Genomic DNA, 21,582 nt, shown 5'->3' with positions numbered 1-21,582 from the left:
TCTTCATTCTCTTCAGCATATAAAAAGTTTATAGTGCCCTACACTGCACAATTTGTGACTCTGAATTACTGAAATGTGATACTCTCATTCATGCACAGACGGCAGCAGCATAAAGCTGCTTAACACAAGAAAAGTCTTGAATTTCCTATCTTTTACGATAGGCGAAACAGTCAGATAAACTGATAAGACCACTTTCTACGGTTCAGTTTATGAAACCCAACTCAACCATAACCAAATTTCAATAGTCATTACCAAACGAAAAACCTAGCTCCAATGTCCAGTCAAATTTCTTTTTTTATGGTTTTTAAACCATACTAGTTGTAAATGATATGAAAATAGTGTAGTTTTGTATTCATGGCTTTTTAACGCAACTAGTTGGAAATGATTTCAATCCCGCAAATGTAAAAAATGTTCTTTACCATGAACATCACTGTCAAAAGGATGTACAGACTGCTGTTGGCTATTTTTCCCCAATTTTCGAATGAGAGTTCTAACAGTGTAACACAAGACATTTTTAAAACAACAAATGTATCATCATTAACTTTAAACATTATCAGATCCACTACAAACTTTTCCCCCAAAAATTCGATTTTCTTGCTCTTTCTTTCCAATTTAAACCAGCTGCTTTTTTAATTATATCACACAACCACGTTTGTGCACTGCAAATAATTTTGTGTATCTCAATACGAAAAATGGGGGCAACTACTTTACACCAATGTGGTGCAGAGAAACACCATACATAACTCTTCGATCTAGGTGTAGTAAAACACCATACATAGCTATTGGATCTAGGTGTAGTGGAACACCAAAGCTCTTGGATCTAGGTGTAGTGAAACACCATACATAGATCTTGCATCTAGGTGTAGTGAAACACCATACATAGTTCTTGGCTCTAGGTGTTTCTCTGCACCAAAATTGTTTTCTTTTTTTTTCTTTTATATTTACGCTACTTGGTTCAAATTAGCCACAACCATTTTTGTTATTCAGAAACATTAAAATTTAGTATTAAACACATAAGAGTCAGTATACACATAAGAGTCAGTGAAGTTATTTTTACAATACAATATAAAAGAAGAATCATTAATTTAGGATGCATGTATACTATATTTCTTAAAATAAAATTAATTTGCTAATCAAATATGCACACTAGTCAGGGAGAATATTTACATTAATTTGAACAGGGCTAAAACATCCGAAGCGACTAAGAATAAAATATTACAAAAGTATTTAATACAAGTGACAGATTTGTGTAAATCATCTTATGAGAACTTAATTATCTTTATCACGCTACTAAAAACTTACATACCTTTTTACAAGAATCAACTTCTTTTTCTGTGGAATGTTTAGCATGGTACGAGGTGAATTGAATCGTTCAAACTTTTCTTTTCGGTTGTAAACAAAAAATATCGATCGTCGAACAGTTTCTGAAAGTTAATTTTTCTTCTACTAACAAGTGTTCTGAAGACATCTATAAAATAATAGTAATTCAACTGGAGTAAACACTTTCTGTTGAGAAATTACTATACTACACTAGTTTTTTTTTTTACGGTTATTGACAAATCAGACATTCTATAAATGAAAAAGCATTCCATTCGAGATTAATCATATCCCTCCATGATAGATTATATATTTTTTTAATAATCGTCGTTGAAAAGCCGATTCAATTTTTGGATTTACGACTACTAATGTTCAACTCCGTAGCCTTGTAATTTTGAACCCAATCCAGAAGACAAGGAAACTGCTGGATCAAGTATTGGAAGAAATTTGTCTTCGTGGAGGATTTTTTTGATAGAACTAACCCGCATTTGCGTGACATGGAGAGGAAGGTTACGAGAATCTCTCACGGTTAGCCTGACTACAAAGGGACTCTAACCCATGATATTTCACGTCAGCACTGTGGTCGGTGCAAGCCAGATGCGGATTCTTATCAACCAGCCATTTCTGGGATTCGAACCCATTCCTCTCATTGGAAGGCGAACGCTTTATCCTCTAAGGCATCGCCGCTCAATAATGGATTATAGTTGAAAATTCAGTAAATGAAATAAAAATAAAACAATTGCCATAAATAAACTAGTGTACAACTAAATGGATCGTCCATTGATTTGATCAATAACGCATAAACGCATAAAAAATATTTCATTTCTTAAGTGAAGAATTAAGTTTCTTATTTTTCATGCATGAAACTTTCTTTCTCTTAATGAATACAATTTAAGCATTTTTTAATGAAAGCAACATCGCATTTTATAAAATTTCTATGCATGGTCTAAAATGGTTAACTTGAAATAAAATATTCATTCGCACAATTTTTGGTGTTTTTTAAAATTCGGATATGTACATTACACAGCAGTTTTTAATGTGTGGTCATTTATTTGGTCAAATGATATTGCGAAGATACCGAGTCAAGGTATTGTTAGTCTATTGATTGTATATATTTTTTTTTTGAGCAATAAATAAAAATTTTGAATATTTATTTATTGAAAACATAAGAAGATTTCATGAAAGAGATACTAAGATAATGCAACAAAAATCTATCCATAATGGAAATCTCAAGCTGGAAATCCATGCTAAGAACAACATTGTTAATAAAAATTAATAAATGTTAATAAAAATCCCCTCGTTTAATTGGCGTTTTTTTCCCTAATCTCTCCATTTCTTTTATAATTTCTTTTGCTTAGCTTGAAGGAGTATTTGTATCACAAAAAAAAAAAAAAAGAGAAAAAAAATGTGTAGCATATTCGCATTTACGAACTAAATATTATCACTAATAAAATAATTCAGATCTAAGCTAGTTAGTAGTTATTGAGAATAAAAATGACCTTTCTATATATTATCTTTAAAAAAACAATCGTTCTCTGAATTTAGAAATAAGAAGAAGAAAAAAAAAAATCAGCAAAGTAGATTTTGGCTATCATTTCCCATTCCTTTTCAGATAAAAATAGAAAAAAGAAGAAAAGTGATTCAAAAGGGGGGCAATGGTCATAAAACCTAACATTTAGAGAAAACAATCTGAAGGTAGGGCGACAACAGGAGTCCTTTAATACCACCCAGGGAGTCCTAGGAAGTGGCCACGGAAAAAGAGTTGGAGGCAGTGATTGGACATTTTATGACGTCACTTCCTGTTGTACAGAGTCTCCTTATGTAGTATCTGAGGAAAAAAAACAAATGCAATTTCTTTTATCTTTTCTGTCTTTTCGCTTTCAAATCGTTTTGTCTAAAACTCATGAGATGGATTTTTTTTAATTCAATGCTGGTTGATTTAGAAGATTGAACTTAAATATTTTAAACGGCAATGAATCAGAAAAAAAAAATTTTCTTTTAAAAATCTAGTCATACAATAGTTTCTAAAAGAAGAATCAAGAAAAGTACTACTGTTAATTAATAAAGTGAAAGTCTTCGTGACAAAACGTGCTAAGCACAAAAAAAAAAAAAAATATTGCTAAAAATTTTTTTACCGAACTTCGAACTAGAACTAGAGGTCCGCTTGTTTGCTGCGCTCTCCAACTCCCTGAACTATTTTCATAGTTCATTTTGGATTGCTGCGCAATCCAATCCGCTTCTCTCACTTATTGAACAGTCATCTGTTTTAGTGTAGCTTTGTATGAGTAGTGGTATTCTTTTTAAAATAAAGTTCTAAAGTTATGCAAGGTATAATTCGCGATTCTTCATCAACAAAATGCGTGTTTGTTTTTAGTTCTGTTATGAGAATAATAACATATTTAATTTTAATTCGCTTCTACTCTGTTAAGCCTAATTCGAGCTAAGTGCATGTTTGTCTTATGAACTAGTTTTATTTAAAGAATTAGTGTGTACATGCATTCTAAATTAATTGTTCTTACATCAATGTTTCAGTACACCATGAGCTGTCCTTGGTATTTGATTACTCCAAAAATTATCTCTTGTGTTTCACAGTACCAATATTCGAAAATACACCAAAATATTCTAGATAATACTATGATACACTAAGTATGGTTCAACATACATGAAAAAATGATTTAATTTCAATTTTTTCTTAAGATTGCAGCAAATTTGCATAATATAGTTCAATTCTGGAGGAAATCAAGAAAAGTGTACATTCTGTATCTGTTCTCAAATTTTTTATTAGTTATACGCTATTAATCGCAAATGAAGCTATTGTGTATGATTGCAGCAAATTTTAAATACGTTATGCCTAAATTTTAATAATGTAACATATAAGCTGTTTTTAAATGTCTAAAACTGTTAAATAAAAGAAGCTCTCGTCTGTTACCACCTCCGTCTAATGGTGTTGATGTTGGAAATCAAAACTAAACAACAACAACAACAAAAATAATTTGTTAAAAAATATTATTTTCAAGAACAATCAATGGGAAATTGTGTTACTAACTGCCTGTTTAGTTCTAGACCAAAACTGAAATTTTTTTTGTCTGTTTTTCTTTTCTATTAAGTAGTCTGGTATGTGATTGAACGAGTTGGTATGATTTACGAATCCAGCATTGGGCTGTCAGGGAAAAGCCGGACTACCAGACGGGAGGACAAATCCCCTAGTGTTCCGGTCAGGAAATGGAGGAGCCCTTTCACTGAAAAGGCAGGGGGTACAGACGAAAGATTTCCGGAATGTTGCCATTCAGACGTTAAGAAATTGTTTTTCCTTTAATGGATGGATGAATATACTTTCTTAAAACAAAAATACACTAATGGGCAACTAGTTGAGAGCATTTTGCGGGCGTTAAATTTGTATCATTTATTTTTTTATGCAATAATGCAAAATAAATTCACCTTAATAGAAACAATAAATGTGAGAGAAATGAATAAGTAAACAAACAAATATTAAAGAATGGACACATAAATATTTGTAAAAAATAAAACTAGAATGAATAGAAACAAAACAAAAATACTACAAATTATTGTTATGTATTACTATGAATAATAATAAAAAAAAACTATTTTAAACCTTCAGAAAAAACACGTTTCTGAAACTTTCGAAATCTTTTGTGCAAACATAAACCTTTTTTTAAAAAAAAGCTTAGGCTTTTTTCTCCGAACTATACATTTGTTCAGGAAGGTGACTTTATAAACTGCAAAATTATGTTGATTATTATCATGATTACTTTGAGATGTACTACGTATTTAATGAAAAATAGAATAAAAATGAATAAAAATTAATTCACCATTATCACGTTATTGCTCCACTTTATCATTATTACCACTTAACCATTAATAATTCAAGTTATTGCTCCACTTAATCATTATTACCACTTAACCATTATCACGTTATTGCTCCACTAAATCATTATTACCTCTTAACCATTAATAATTCACGTTACTGCTCCACTTAAAATTTTTAGAAAATGCCTCTTTCAGACGTCGAAAACGTTTCGAAAACGTTTGACATGAACCAAAGATTTACAAACTTGAAAGCTTTCTGTTTTTTCCCCTAGTAAGGGTTTCGATCCTTCAAATCCATAAGACAGCATAAATTTATGAAGATTTATAAATTCATGCAGCCACCAAAGAAATTATTATAGACATCATTATATCATATGACAGTTAATAAGTCATATGATATAATGTTAGTGTTATTAATATGTAAATTATATTATATAAAAGTTATAAAGTAATAATGTTTGTAATCATAATAACTTTGAGAAATACAATATTTAATGAAAATAAAAGAAAAATGATTAGGAATTTTAAAAAAAAGTTTACCAGCCATCCTAGCTCTTTTCTTCATCAAAATACATATTCTAAGTTTACAAGTCTTAAACATTGTTTTACAGTAAATTAAGCCAACATTTAAAGCAATTCTTTCTTTCAAAGTAAACATAAAAATTTTCAAAACCTTATAAAAATTTATGAAGTCATGATGATGACTTTATAACACTTAAAAAAATGATATTTAGAAGTATAATTACTTTGAGAATAAGCAATTAAACAAACGATGATTGAAATATTTAGATAAATTGATATTTTACGATAATAAAAAAATAATAATGAACAAACAAAAAACTTTCAGAGGGCAATTTTAAATCTTTATTAGAATACATCATCGCTGTTTCAAAACTTAAAAACTTTTTTTTACAAAAGTTGAACCAACTCTCAAAAGCTTATATCTTTCTTCCAAAGTTAATATTTTGATTTTTCAACTCTAGATCTATAAGCATTTAGACATTTATGGTGATGACTATATAACGCTAGTGTTGTAAATTAGACAACCAGAGATCTATATCATAATACTTATGTTGGAAGAGACTTAATACTTAAGTTGTGAACCAACTACTAGATATTAGATTATTTAATAAGTTTGGGGCAGGGAATTAGCCTTGCATCAGAACGGTTCTGGGTTTGAATCTAGGACAAGGCATTAATGTTCTTTCATTTTCTGTACTATCTGTCCTTACTGTGGGAGCAACGTTGGCCCACCTAATATGGTGCCCCTGAAAGAGTGGCTAACAAATCTGCCCTAATACGCTTGAATCGACGAAATGTCTACCCAGTAGGGCATTGGAAAAAAACTATATAATAAATGATGAATGAAAAAATTAGGTAAATCGATATTTTGTAATGATAAAATTTTAATAGTAAAAAAAAAAAAACTGCTAACTTTCCGAATTCAATTTTAAATCCTTTCATATACATGATCGAAGTTTCAAAACACGAAACCTTTTTTACAAAAAATTAAATCAACTTTTTTCATTCAAAGCAAGCATTTAGATTTTTCAACCTTACATCTATAAGCATTTATACGTTCATAATGATGACTATGTAGCCTTACTGTTGTAGGCAAATAGATATTTTATGATAACAAAAAATTAATAATGAACAAAAAAAATTATTTTTTTAAAAAAATGATAATTTTTAGAATTCAATTTTAAATCTTTTTAAAATGCATAGTCTAAGCTTCAAAGCGCGAAACCTTTTTTGCTTTTGTACAAGAGTTTTCGCGTTTTTTAATTAAATTTAATTACGTTAAATAATTTATTTAATTAAATTTCTTGTTTTTTAATAACTTTTTAATTAATTATGTTTTTTAATAACTTTTTAATTAATTATGTTTTTTAATAACTTATATCTTTCTACTAAAGTAAGCACTTAGATTTTTCAACCCTTCATCAATAAGCATTTATAAATTCATGATGATGACTTTATAAAATTAGGAAATAATGTTGTGAAAATGAAAAAAACCGGAGAACTACATTAACACTTGTGAACAAACTAATAGACACTAGACTATTCAGTAAATGGTGATAAAAATAAATGAATCATGATATCAGAATAGTAGCAAATACTCTATTCCTTTAAAAAAAAAATGAAGAAAAAAAAATGGGGAAAAAATGAAAAAAAGGAACTACCAGTCGTGTCTGTTGGGAGGGCATAGGCCCATCCCATACAAGGCATCATTCTTCTGTATTTAGAATTAGAAATTCTTTCAATGATTTACCAAAATTTGTCGTCCTTATGTAAGAAAAGTGGTAAAAGTACATACATATATAAAGTTGCTATTATTTTGTTTACTTGAAAACGAGAAATAGATAACTAAAATAGATTTAAGGAAAATATTTTAAATAAATTAGTATTTACAGCGTCAGAAAATGTGCGCAATAATTTATTTATAAATATAAACTATTTCTAATAATATCAAGTCGCTAATTAAAAGTGCTGAGAGAACTTTTACTTTCTTTTCGAAAATGATTTCTTTCCCTCTTTATCAAAATTCTTCTTGTAAACTAAAAATTTGATATTACTTTAAGGATTGCGCCGTGTAGATTTTATTATTTCCAGTTTATTCTTCTTAATTAATGTATTAAATCATTAAATCACTTTAATAAATTGATTAAATTAAATCATTCGATTATTTTATTTTTATTATTGTAGTTAGGTCTGTGAAATAAAATTTACGCTCAAATATGTATTTACTGAAAGGTAATGATGCGAAGAAAAATGGTGGCGCCATCTCTTAGAATCAATGGAACCTATTGAGCCTGTTGGATCAAATTCAAATTATCTTATAAAAGAAATGTAAGAAAATTACAATTAAAATTATAATTATTTTATTTCATTCTCATTAAATTAAAACGAAAACTGTTTGAAAGATGGTGATGCTTTTTTCTTACGTTTAAAGACAGTTTTTTTTCATCATTAACAAAATTTAAGAATGAATATCTGAACAAGAGAACATATTATATTAAGATATATTTTGAAGATAACTTAAATAATCTACTTATTATCTTTATATGGAGATTTAAAAAGTAGTCTTTTGATTATTTTGAGTACTTCGATTATTTACAAATACTAAAAAAATTTGAAATAATATTTTTCAGAATTTTATTGTTATAAATGGTACTGATGTTCTATAAGAATAAGAAAGAAAAAAATATAAAAATGAAACAATAATTATAAAAAATAATAAAATAAAATTATATTTTAATCTTTAAAAATATGCTGGTTATGATAATAACTAAAAAAAGTACTTACCAAACTGGCTAACTAAAAAATAAATTAAAAAAAAAATTTAAAAAATAACAAACAAAAACTTTTTTTTCTTTTAAATTCAAAAATTTAAGTCAATAAGAAAATGCCATAGTCGTCACATATTTCCAAAAAGAAAAAAATGCTTTATAAAAAAAATTATGTCTGTTATGTAAATTTTATTTTATTTTATTTATTTTCTTGTTTATTTTTGCGAAACATAAATTAACATGACTTAGTTTTCAAAGATGCAAAATTTGACATGTAAAGCTACAGCAAAAAAAGGTGTAAAAAAGTAATATTTAAGGAAACCAGGAAACTATAAAACAACTTGTAGATTGGGTTGAAAATTAAAAATTAAAAACATGCATGTTTGTTAATTAAATGTAAAGTTACCTATTTATGCTTTAAAAAATTTATATGTTCAGGTTTTTTAGGCTCATACCAATATTTTGAAATTTCTATTTTTTTTAAAAAAATCATGTGATCACATCGGCACTTTTTTATTGACTTGAAATTCTGAATTACGAAAAGTGGGTTTTTTTTTATGCTACAACGTAGTACACAGCCTAGCATAGCAATCAAAGTTATTTGATAACGAGAGTAAAAGTTATTTATGAGTGTCACAGGACTAATTCACATAACTAATTAATAACAATTATTCACATAACTAATAGTCATGTAATTTACAATTATTTTAGGTTATTTGGAAACATTATATGTGAAACAGTTGAAGTATTGAAATTATTTATTTACCTTACTGAAACTTAACAAATGCTAATTTAATTATAAAAAATCAGATAGGAACACAAAATAAAAACATTTTGAATTTTTTGCCTAAATAAAATTTTTAATGATAATGTGTATAAATTATTGGATTCAAATATTTAATTACAGTTTATATTAAAAACCACTGCATAAAAATGAGTAGGTGACCAAGTTAAAAAAATTGGAATAATTTAAAATAAAAAAATTTAAATTAATCATTAAATTGCACAAAAAATATATTTTGTTCTAATTTCGAAATTTTACAGCTAGTTGTAAAATTGTTTACTTAAGATTTTCGAATGGGGACATTAAATGTGGACTTTTCATCCAAAAATAACACAATAGGCAATGGAATTCTAGCTTGTTTTAAGGTTATGTGGTTACCACGTCATCTTTGTCAAATAAGGCTTAGCCGTACATAACCAGGATTTTATCCGCGCCAACAAGGCCCACATTCAATGAGAACCCAGCTCAGGTTCTTCGAAAGCTGGAAGCTAAGCCACGTGATAAGGATTATGAATTCATATTATTATTTTCCAACATCAGATGTCTAACACAACAGCGAATGCCTAATAATCTTATAACAATAAGTGTGCAATGAACAATTGAGTTTTTTGCAGCTTGATACATACTTTAACCGAGAGATATAATCTGTCATTCTCAGCTGAACGGGGTACTCAGCGTTGACACCACATTATTTCTTAAATTCATTCAACTCATGGTGAGTTTCTAGTGCCCTGCACTACTCAATTGGTGACCCTGGGCTACGGGAATACGTAACTTGCATTCTCGTATAGATAGCTGCACCACAGAGTTGCTTAATGCAAAAAAGCATTCTAATCCTTCTATTTCTTATCTCTCACCTTAGAAGGCACCATTAGATACACTAATTAAACCACATTCCAATGCTCACTTGCGAAAACACAATTCAATCACACTTTAACTACATTCTTCCAAAGTTAATATTTTGATTTTTCAACTCTAGATCTATAAGCATTTAGACATTTATGGTGATGACTATATAACGCTAGTGTTGTAAATTAGACNAGAAACCAGACCTTTAGAAGGCACCATTAGATACACTAATTAAACCAGATTCCAATGCTCACTTGCGAAAACACAATTCAATCACACTTTAACTACATTATCCATTTCCTGACGAAAAGCCTAACAAACTCCAAAGTGATGTCAATGTCCGGTTAAATTTCATTTTTGCGGTTTCAAACCATGCTGGTAGTAAATGGTTTCAAAACACTATAGTTTTGCATTCACGTTTTTTTTCTTAATTATACCTATGTTGTAAACGGTTTAAGAACCTTAAAGTTTATGTCAAGGGCCGTGGTAGCCCAGTTGTTTGAGCATCGGACTTCGCTCTAAACGGGCCGAGGTTTGATCCTCAAAGCCGCTTAGACTCACCGAGTACATGGGATTAACGTGCTCGTAAAATCTGTGGAATCGAAAATCCTGTGGTCGGTCTCTGAACATGGGTGCAGGAATTTGGAGGAAATTTAATTCCTGGTCCCAGATTTTTGTCACCTCGCGAATGAGTGGTGTTGCACTCTATCTGGAGGGGGGGGGGTAGCTAAAGTTGTAAAAGGAAAAACCCTCCATCTAGACTCCATCCAGTCCAAGTAGCATTAGAAATAAACAAAAAACTTTATAGTGAATTGGATGGACAGACTACTGCCACTTATTTTACTATAATTTTACAATGAGCCTTGATGCCTCAGGGGATAGAGCATTCGCCTTCGAAAGAGGTGAACCGGGTTCGAATCCCAGAGATGGCTGGTCGGTACGAATTCCGCATCCGGTTTTCATGGTTTCCCTCTTCTTGTAACGCAAATTCTGGTTAATTTAATCAAAAAGTCATCTACGAAGGCTAATGTGAACCAATGATAGTGTGTTCCTTTGTCTTCTCGTTTGTGATCAAAATGACAAGGCTTTTGAGTTGAATATTGATAGTTATAAACTCAGAATTTTCTCGGCTGTTCAACGCCGTTTATGAAATAGAAAAAAAAATATTAATTTGAAAATTGTAACACAACTGTAAAATTCGTACTTGTTCTGGGATAAATCCTTCAATCATGACTTCACACTCATTTTAAATATTCAAGTGTTAACTTGTAAATCAGTTAAACTCGCCCTGCTGTGCACTCAACTTTCCTTTCTCTTTTTCTTTCTTTTTCTGACGTTATCACACGCGTCTAGTTTTCCTTTTGGAAACTTATAAATAAGACTATCGATGCTAACGATATCTAAGCAGTACACGTGATTACTGAATTCAGTATCGTGGAGAGAATCAATAAATCAAATTATTCTGTTGGGATCTAATTTATCCTTCCTTTACTGTCCAATATTTAAAAAATTAAATCACCCTATTATATATTGTCATCCAAAGTACAATTAAAATATTTCATTACCATATTTATCCCAAAAAATCTGCATCTTTATTCAAATATAAAACCATACATCTGCCTTCAATTTTCTACGAATGCACAGCAATAGGTATTTAAATCAAAGTGTAGTTTAAACAACTTTTGCTTTTAAAGGAATCTCATTTAGATTTTTATTGAAAATAGTAAAGTAACTGAAAAGTCAAACTGCAATCAAAGAACTTTGCCGAGAAGCAATTTATTTCAAATATATTTTACAACTTACGGTATGTTTATCTTTAAAAAGAATCGTTCTGGTATAATTTGAAATAGCTTTTCTCCCATCTCGGGGTATACACATAAAAAGTATTACGCGCTTCCATTTCATTTATTTAAATTGGAAGTTCACGGCTTATGTGACAATCCAATCAAAAGACTCACTTCAATTTCAATAAAAAAAAAGGACTCCAAATGTCAAAAACTCATCAATGAACCTTAAAAGCATTTCATATTTTTTTTTTCGGTACATCACACTTTTTCCATAACATACTCATACAAAGTCATTCGCGTAAACAGTTTCGAAAAGCCTTAAATGTTTCCGATTTCAGGGTAAATAGTTTTAGAAAGTGAAACTATGTTTTTGAAGTAATACTTTGGATTTATCTCCACTTTTGCCCGAAAACATTTAAAAACATTCAATATTAGGTTTTAAAAAATGAGTTTTTCCTCAGAAAATTTGTTTCATGGTGTTTGAGCTTTAAATGTTTTTACAAATGATAAGCAATAAATTGAAAAGGAAACGCTTCGAGCGTTCCATAGCGTTTTATGTCTTGACGAAAGAAAACGTAATAGCACTCATTTCTATTCAAATAATCAAACATTTGGCATTCAAAACTACCGCCATCGATGCTTAATTGTCCACGAAGAAATAAAAGACTTCCCCTTTTGCAAAAGTGATGCCTTTAAATTTGTCTTTTATTTTAATGTTTTCTTCTAAGCCGTCATATTTCTGAAGAAACGCTTACGCAAATAAAATAAAAAATACAAAACTATTTAAAAGATCTTACATACTTTGAATTCTAAAGAAATAAATTGAAACATTGCTTTGATTATAAACCTTATTTAACTATTAAAAGCATTATAAATGGACAATCATAAGTCAATTTATCACGAATGGACGAAGTTCTCGACGTACTTCCTCTAAACTTTACCTTCTCCCAATCAACCCTTTAGTGCATATACACTATCTACCAATAAGTATTTGGACACCTATGCAAATGATTATATCTGCGGTCCTGAGATACGTCACGCCCTCCGCCGGTATATATCGTGTAGGAAACAACATCGGCATTAGTCCCATGCAAGATGCCTACTGCACTATTTTGAATGACAACGTGCTTCTTACGTTGTGACAGTTTTACGGGGATGAGCCCTGTTACTTCCAGGACGACAATGCCAGCTGTCATGTTGCGAGGCTCACTAAGGCTTGGTATGGTGCCAATCGGGTTAATCGAATGGACTGGCCTGCCCAGAGCCCAGACCTGAACCCTATCGAGAACCTCTGGGACGAGTTGGATCTCCGAACTAAGGGATGTACTACCAGTCCAAAATCGGTGAAGGAACTTACATGTCTTCCTCAAGCCGAGTGGAAGAAAATGCCAATAGCCGTCACACAAGGACTTGTGGAAAGAATGCCTCGAAGGGTTCACGCTGTAATTGCCTCTCGTGAAGGCTCTACCAACTATTGATTATGAATAAAGTTTTTTTTTTTCAATCACACGTGTCCAAATACTTAATGGTAGATAGTGTAGTATCATGGCTTAGTGAAACAAAATATTAAGTGATATGTTGAGGAAAAAGTCTAATTTAAATACACTAGCCTTCAATAAAGAAAGATATACTTTCGGTTTTTGACATTTTTTTAAAAATTTCTCAAGAAATGCTTAGAAGATTATTTTGTAACATTAAAGGTGTTTAGGTCAGGCGATTTCTCATACTTATAAATAAAATTTCAGAGATTTGAGAGACCATTGCGAACGAAAAGAAGTATTTTTAAACCGTCTATGCAGAAAATATAGCAATAAGCTTGCTACTTTACTTAAAATAAACGAATTAAAATAACTCAATTTGAGTGAAATTTCACTGATTTGTCTGGAAAAAAGGAGCTTTCTCAACTTGAGTTAAATTTACTCAAATCAAAGAGTCAGCTGAAATAACTCAAGTTTGAGTGCAAATTTTTAACTCGAACTTGAGTGATTTTCAATTATTTTTGATCGATCATCTGTATCATTTGATTGGATCGTTTTAACATGAACTTGAATGATTTTCATTTATTTCGCATTAACATCATTTGAGTGCATGATTTTAACTCAAATTTGAGTTAATATAATACAATCAAATTATAATTTGATTGTTATTTGCAATAATTGCATTAAATTTCATAAATCTAGCTTAAATATTTATGGAGATATTGACATTTTATTGAACTGATCTTTTTTTGCTAAAGCTTTAAAAATATTTTTTAAAATCAAACAAAACTTTTGAGCAATTTTTTATCATTTATTACAAAATTATCATTTAACAATTAAAAAAATTCGTCTAAATTGCGTAAGATGTGAGAATTTAAAGTAGTTCATTCATACTGCGAATGCGTTGAAAAATTTTAAAAAATTTTCCTTCTGAATTTTGTGATGAATCGCATTTGGTAATTAATGAAAAAAGTCTGATTTGTATATCTTCAAAATTTTAAAAAGTTTTTACCAATTTTTGAAGTAGTTTTGTACTTATTATAAGAAGGGTCTAAATGATAATGATTTTTCCACAAATTTTATTTTATATCATGAGACAAAATGTATACGATAATTCTGATATTGTACAATAATCGTTCGTACACCAAAATGCAATAATCTAATGAAAGAAAATATACTTTTATGGGTTATGATCCTCCACAATTCCGGTGATATTTTTAATAAGCTTTCCTTAATGGTTTAAAATAAAATTTGTGAAAAAAGACAAAAAAAAAGCACAAAAATTTATAGAATTGCCAGAATTTTCATTTTCAAGATATTTAAATCAAACTTTCTTCATTAACTACTAAATACGATTCCCAACAAAATTAGGAAAACTTTGGAAAAAAAACTTAGTTTTTTCTAGGAAAGACCTTATTTAATCTTATTTTAAAAGTTTATAAATTTCTCAATATATAAATTTTGTAATCAATATACAAGTTTATAAATTTATAAATTTCTCCTATTGGTTTCGAACTAAAAGAAAGTTTCAAGTGGTTTTGACATTATGTATCTTTAGAAATCTCGTCTTTAAGCAGCAAATTAACCCTTTTGTTTTCAAAATTAATTTTAAAAAATCAAAAATGCTCTAAACTTTCTGTCGCATTACATACTGTCTATTTTAAACTTAAGCAAATATTTTATTAATAGTCAATATTATTTTCTATTTTTTCATTAATTTTTTAATTTGAGACTAACAACGCATTAAAATTTTTTAATTAAAGTTATATAGCTAGTTGAGAATTGCGAAATGAAATTGAGGGATTATAAAATGGCGTCCGCGAACGAAAACTGAACAACTTAATAGTTCCATAGGTGATGTTCAACTTCAAATAATCGTGTGTTGTCAGCTATTAATGCTAAACATAAAGTCACATTACACTGACTGACAAGTTCCGATTAGATCCCAAAGCTATACGGAATAATATACGTGGGATTTAGAAGTCCGGTCGATGATTAAAGATTTAAAAAAATGAGCAGATAATTGAAATAAATTTAACAACTTAATAGTTCCATAGGTGATGTTCAACTTCAAATAATCGTGTGCTGTCAGCTATTAATGCTAAACAGAAAGTCACATTACACTGACTGACAAGTTCTGATTGGATCCCAAAGCTATCCGGAATAATATTCATTAGATTTAGAAGTCGGTGGATGAAGGTTTAAAAAAAAATAAGCAGATAATTGAAATGAAAATAACACATCTATAAAACAAGTACAAACAGTTTTATAGATTTTGCCACTAGGAAGCTTGGCGACAAAAAATGTAATCTTTATCTTCGAACGTTAATGTACAAATTTTAATAATAGGCTAATATTAAAAGTAAGACAATTTGCTCAAATTCATTAAAATGTCACTTAAAACGTTCATTCACCCAGTTCTTAATGATGTTTAACTATTGCGTTAGCGTATTTTTGGCAATTTTGGACCCCCTACCTTTTTGTCAGCAAATTTAAGCAAATTACATAATCCGTCTTATGCTCGCAAGGAAGTCATTATAAAACTACCTTAATCTTTGCTGTAACTTTAACTTTCACAGTATACTCAGTAGAAAAGAATATGGCAAATTGTACCTTGTTTCTGGTTCTATTAGAACACCAAAAAGGTCGTAATTTTTGTCAGAGCAATTTGGTATGATTTTAGCAAAATTAGCAATGAAATATGTTTCTAATAATATGCGATGAAATTTGGTAAATGTGCTAAAATTTGTCTTAGAGCATGGCCACATGCATGCCCTATGCACTTTTCAACAGACCTTTGCACTTTCAATTTCTAGCAGGCAATTTCTGAGCAGGCTCTTCACAGCTGCTCTTACGATTTCCTAATATGAAAGAGACACAGAAAATTATCAAGATCTACTGTTATTCCCAGATATATCAGCTAAAATTTAATTGGTATTTATGAATCAGAATTGATTAATGTTAGGAACAAAACAAAGTTTAGAAAAGAAAGTTTGCTTGGCTGGAAACAAATGTTGAATATCCTGTCACAACTTCTTTTTTAATCAATACCTCTGGGGGTACTCGATTGGAGATCGATTGTTCTCTGATTCAGGTCGAAATTACCATCTGTGGATGAATGGATGTATGAATGGGTCCACCTTATAAACAGGTGTGACGTATGATGTGGCAGAAGTTGAATTCTAGGCCATAGATGGCGCCACTGAAAAGCAAGAATCGCACACTCTGCCTTAAATTTACTCGGCTTCACCAAGCAGGCTTGCCCGTGTGGCAAGTGGCATTGAAATCAACCAACTTCTTTATTCAACGGAATAAATTGTACAACGTACAATGCGCAAAAAAAAAAAAAAAATGAAACACCCTTAGTAATAACTTTTGATTTTATGATTGGATTTTCACGCATTAGGTCCCAAATTCAATGTTTAACAGGGGAACTTCAAATATACTAATAGGCACAGATGTTATTATACGTTTCGAAATCAGACACAAAACGTATTTTCTCTGAATAGACATACCTTTTTTTAGAAGAATTTGGATTTCTCACCCTCCAAATGTGGGAGGGGTTAGCCGAAGAGTAATATGGGTAAAATATAAGGGTCCCAATCGTGTGAAATTATCTTTAGATAAATGAATTTTGGAATTTAGGATAGAAATTCTTTTATTTACTTAAAAAGTTCTCTAGATGTAGAGAAGTGCGCAAAAAGTAAAATTTAACATCGAAGTAAGTAAAATTTAATCGAACTATTAATTTAATTAATTGATTTAATTTAGACAAGTAAAATTTAATCAAAGGGCAGGACTACTTCCCTGAGCAAATTATTGGCATCCTATATCTCAGATTGCGAGTACCCCCTGTATTTTGGGGTCATTTATCCGAATTCGTCGAAAAAAAGGTATATTTATTCAGAGAAAGTAAGTTATAATGTAAATAAATATCGTTTGCAATCATGTAAAAATATCGTCTGCGCTAACTAATTAGCATAATTGAGGATTACTAAATGGCATATCATATCATAATGTTATATATATTGCTACCTAATTAGCATATCTAACTAAAATATCTCCTCAAGCCATTAAGATAGAGTCATAAGTATTTGAAAGTCTGATTATAAGAATAAAAGTTGATCAGGATGCTTAGTTGTATTTTTTAGCACTGTACTGTATTGGCGTTTCCGTTAAGTAAATGTTAAGACAATTTGTGTTTGAATTTTTTTTACGTCCAATAATATGCATTAAAATAAACGAAATTACGCTTACACATTAAGCAGTTGTTACTTTACACCATTATTTATTTATTTATTTAATTATTTTAAAAATTTTCCAATTTTTCATATCCAAAATTATGAATTGAAAAACTACTCTATTGCGTTCTTATCATTCTGCATTCTGATAAGAGTCTTCTCCTCTATTTATTTAGTGGGAAAATCATTCCTCTGGAGTTGATTAGATACGTTAACAAAGTTATCTGCAACGAAAGAACATTTAGACAAATAATTTTTGTTTAAATTTCTAAATTATTATTTATTTTTGTGCATGTAAAACTGTAAAAGGTTTCTCAATCTAAATGAAGCGCGAGTTAATTAATATAAAACATGAGTGCAACTACGTTAAGAGGTTTTTATCATCGTATTCAACAGCACAATATCTTTTAAAAAGGGTATGAAAATTAGGGATTGCTTTATTAGACTGGGGGAAATAGCTCTAGATAATTTTTTGAACTTATGTCGATTCTTCCTCAAAACTTTAAAGCAATAAAGTTATGCAATTTGTGGTTTTGAGTTAGTAATTTACACCTATACCTTTATCAGCTTTTAAAATTATTAAATTTAAATTTAATACAGTTTAAACTGATGAAAATTAACTGATGAAGATGGTAAAAATTTCTTTAAATGTAATTACTGAGCCAGGATAACCTGGTTGGTAGGGCGTTGAGCCCATGTCCATGAAGTCATGAGTTCGGTCCTAGCCGGCCGACGACTTCCGTGCAGTAAACGATGACTGGTGCACGTTAAACATATTGAGTCCCAAAGTCCTCCATGTTCCTATAACAAAGGTACTCTCCATCAGGGGGTACTGAAATTGTGATTAATCATTCTCTGGTTCAGGTCAAAAGTAATGAGTGAATTATTAAATTTACTGTGGGTGAATGAGTGAATTCATGAATAGGTTCACCCTAAACCGGTGACACGGGTTCGAATCCCAGCGATGGCTGGTCTATACGAATTCCAAACACTGCTCTCACCGACCACAGTGATGGCGCAAAATATCATGGCCCGATCATGGGTTAGAATCCCTTTGCCGTTCTGTAAACCGAGTGATATTTTCGTAGTTTTCCTCACCTCGTAACGCAAATTCTGGTTAGTTCCATCAAAATGTCCTCCACGAAGGCTAGTTTGTCCCAATCCTTGATATCTGAGTTCCCTTGTCTTCTCGATTGGGTACAAGGCTTTGGAGCTGAATATTGATAGTCAGAATTTTGTCGGCAATTCAGTGCCGGGTATAAAATAAAATAAAACATAAATTTAAAAATTCGAACAATGCATTGAAAATTACACTACTTCTCCTTGTTCTGTTCTGGGATAAATTCGTTTCAATCATGGCTTTGCATTCATTTTAAATATTCAAATATGAATTGGGTCGATTGTTCCAAAGCCGGTTAAAATATAAAATAAAATCAAACTAGTTTTGATGCTTTCCTTTCACCTTCCTCCTTAGTGATTCTACTGATTCCGATAGCCTTTTCGTTTCTTCCTCACAAAAATAATAATTTGTGACCTTTGTACTCTCGATAAGAGTTTTAAGAATGTTATTTAAGTGCAATTATTACAGAACATTTTGTATGTTCACGCACCTGCATGAAAGATTTTTTTCGTCTCTATCGCAAATTTCAACAAAAAAATAAATAAATGAAAGCATTGGACTGCTTTTGAAAACAAATTGAACTATGAACTGAATTCTTTTTTAAATTTTCTCCCAAAGACATAAAAAATTTAGCACTATATTATCATTAATGGAATTTAATTATACAGAATTTATATCAGGAAATAATGAGAATAATCCACAAATATAAATAATGTATTTTTACATTTACATACTAAACAATATACACGTATATTTTATATCCAGATCTTGTAAATAAGTTAGTTAATACATAATATTTCTTAAATCGAAATACAATGTAGAGTTAAGTTAAATGAATGAATATCACGGAGTCTTCTCAGCTTCTGGATTCGTTCTATAAGAAAAAGAAAAAACAAAACAAAATTAATTACATGTCTAAATCAGATTATTCAGGTTATCCCTCCCTCTCCCTCTTATTGTATCGAAGTGCAAACGACTTTTTTCGACCACAAATTAATTTCCAAACGATACACAACTTAAATTTTTTTATTGGAATGTTGTTAACACTATATATTGTTCTTCGGTATACAGTACGAAGAATTTTGCAGAAATTTTGATTAAGTTTCGATAGGCTTCAGAAACAACTCATAAACATTGCGTATCAGATGCTATAGCATAGTTCAGTTATGATGCCATGTTTTTGTTTCAAAGAAAACTTAAATATTATAGATAAAGCCTACAAACACTATTAAATGGGAAAATATGAGAGAATTTTTATTCGCCAATGAAATCAGTACATTGAATTGATTACAGCAAACGAGATTTTCAGTGTTTATGATGAAAACTCAAATTCAGACTGTTTTTGCCGTTTTTATAAGTTTTAAAAAGGTTACATTTATATTCAACATTTTGATAATTTATAATTTGTTAATTATTATTATTAATGCATTTAATTGCTTTTATCAAAACTTTTTTATGACTTCAACTATTTTCTGTTCTTAAAATTTTTGTAATTTATGTGATAATCTTCTTCAATTAGTACTTTTCCAAACTCATCGATGTATTAAACTATGATTAGACAAAAAAAAAATATCATTAAAGAACTTTGTTTCGAAATCAGTTATAAACTTACAAAAAATGTGAAAAGACTGGAAAAGCTTTACCGGTACCTTGCTTAATACTTAAACCTAACTATCATTTACTAATATCAATCTACCCTAGGTGTTTAAAAATTTCATATTCTAATTTTCGCATTCATAATTCGAAATCAAAACCATTAATAAACTATTTTTAAGCTCTTAGATATTAATAATTATAATATTTAAACTTATTTTAAAGCGATTTGCAATTTCATTTAAACAAAAAATTGTGTGTTTTTAAATTTCATTTTTATATACTCTTATAGATTCTTTGGAAAATATTTGCATACTACAAAGTAGGTGTAAACAACATTTTTAATAAAATGTTACTATTATTAGTCATCGTGTAAAAAATTTAATTAGTCTGCTAGCGAATTACATTCAACCTACAAATAGCAAGTTTAATGCGCTTAATCAAATTTGATGAAACGATTCTTATGTTAACGCAACTATTATAAAATACGTAACTTAAAAAGTTCCTCTCATTCATTTTTTCATAAATATTTGTTATTTGAATAGCAACAAAATTATCAGCCTCCTTTTACCTTTGTTTAAGATAGTATGTTTTTAAAAAAATACTTTGGTGGAAAAAAAAGCCAATAATTTCTATTAAAAAAGTTATTGACTTGTATTATGATATTATTTAGCTGAAATCCCAAAACTTATAAACTAATCATCTGGAAACAATAATAAAGAAAAATTCAATTTGATGTAAAAATATCCCCTTTGAAAAAAATATGGATTCATTTGAAAAAAATTTTTACCAAGAATTTCATTTGAAAAACTTCGTAAGTAAAAAAAAAAAAATTAAAGTGAAATTTTGTTTTTAGTTTTTAAATGTCAGTAGTTTATATTATGATAAGAGGAAAAAGTGTTTCTAAGTGAATTTTATTTTTATCGGAATAAGGTCAGAAAGTATGACTGACCTTCGTACGGATGAATCATTAACAATAAGTTAGATTCATCACACCGATAAGATCTTGTGCAAAACAACTTTAAAATTTTTTTATTCATTATTCATTATTTTATTTATAAATGTGCGAAAAATAATCAAAATCTAATCATTATTTCAAAAGCACATTAACTAAGAAACTAAAATAAACGCAACTCCTTTCTTTTACATGATATCATTCGAAATGCATTTTTCTACTGTTTAGCAAAAAATAGAATGTGATAATAGGAAAGGAATGTGATAAGAATTTATCGAACAATATAGAATTGAATGGTAAGGATCTTTAGTTGAACTTGAAGGCGTTGAGCCCATGTCCA

General features: G+C 29.7%; 1 protein-coding gene across 1 annotated transcript in view; it reads right to left on the bottom strand.

The window, feature by feature from the left end:
- Window positions 1-19,392: 19,392 nt before the first annotated feature.
- Window positions 19,393-21,582, bottom strand: part of LOC107437591 (uncharacterized) — a 12,766-nt gene continuing 10,576 nt past the window's right edge. The window contains exon 3 of the mRNA XM_071179225.1: window positions 19,393-19,568. The gene's annotated coding sequence lies outside the window, so the exon portion shown is untranslated. The remainder of the gene's footprint in view (window positions 19,569-21,582) is intronic.

Source organism: Parasteatoda tepidariorum, chromosome 3, assembly GCF_043381705.1.
Source record: "Parasteatoda tepidariorum isolate YZ-2023 chromosome 3, CAS_Ptep_4.0, whole genome shotgun sequence".
NCBI lineage: Eukaryota > Metazoa > Arthropoda > Arachnida > Araneae > Theridiidae > Parasteatoda > Parasteatoda tepidariorum.
The sequence above is the reverse complement of the archived record's forward strand: the minus strand, read 5'-3'. Positions and strand labels throughout refer to the sequence as shown.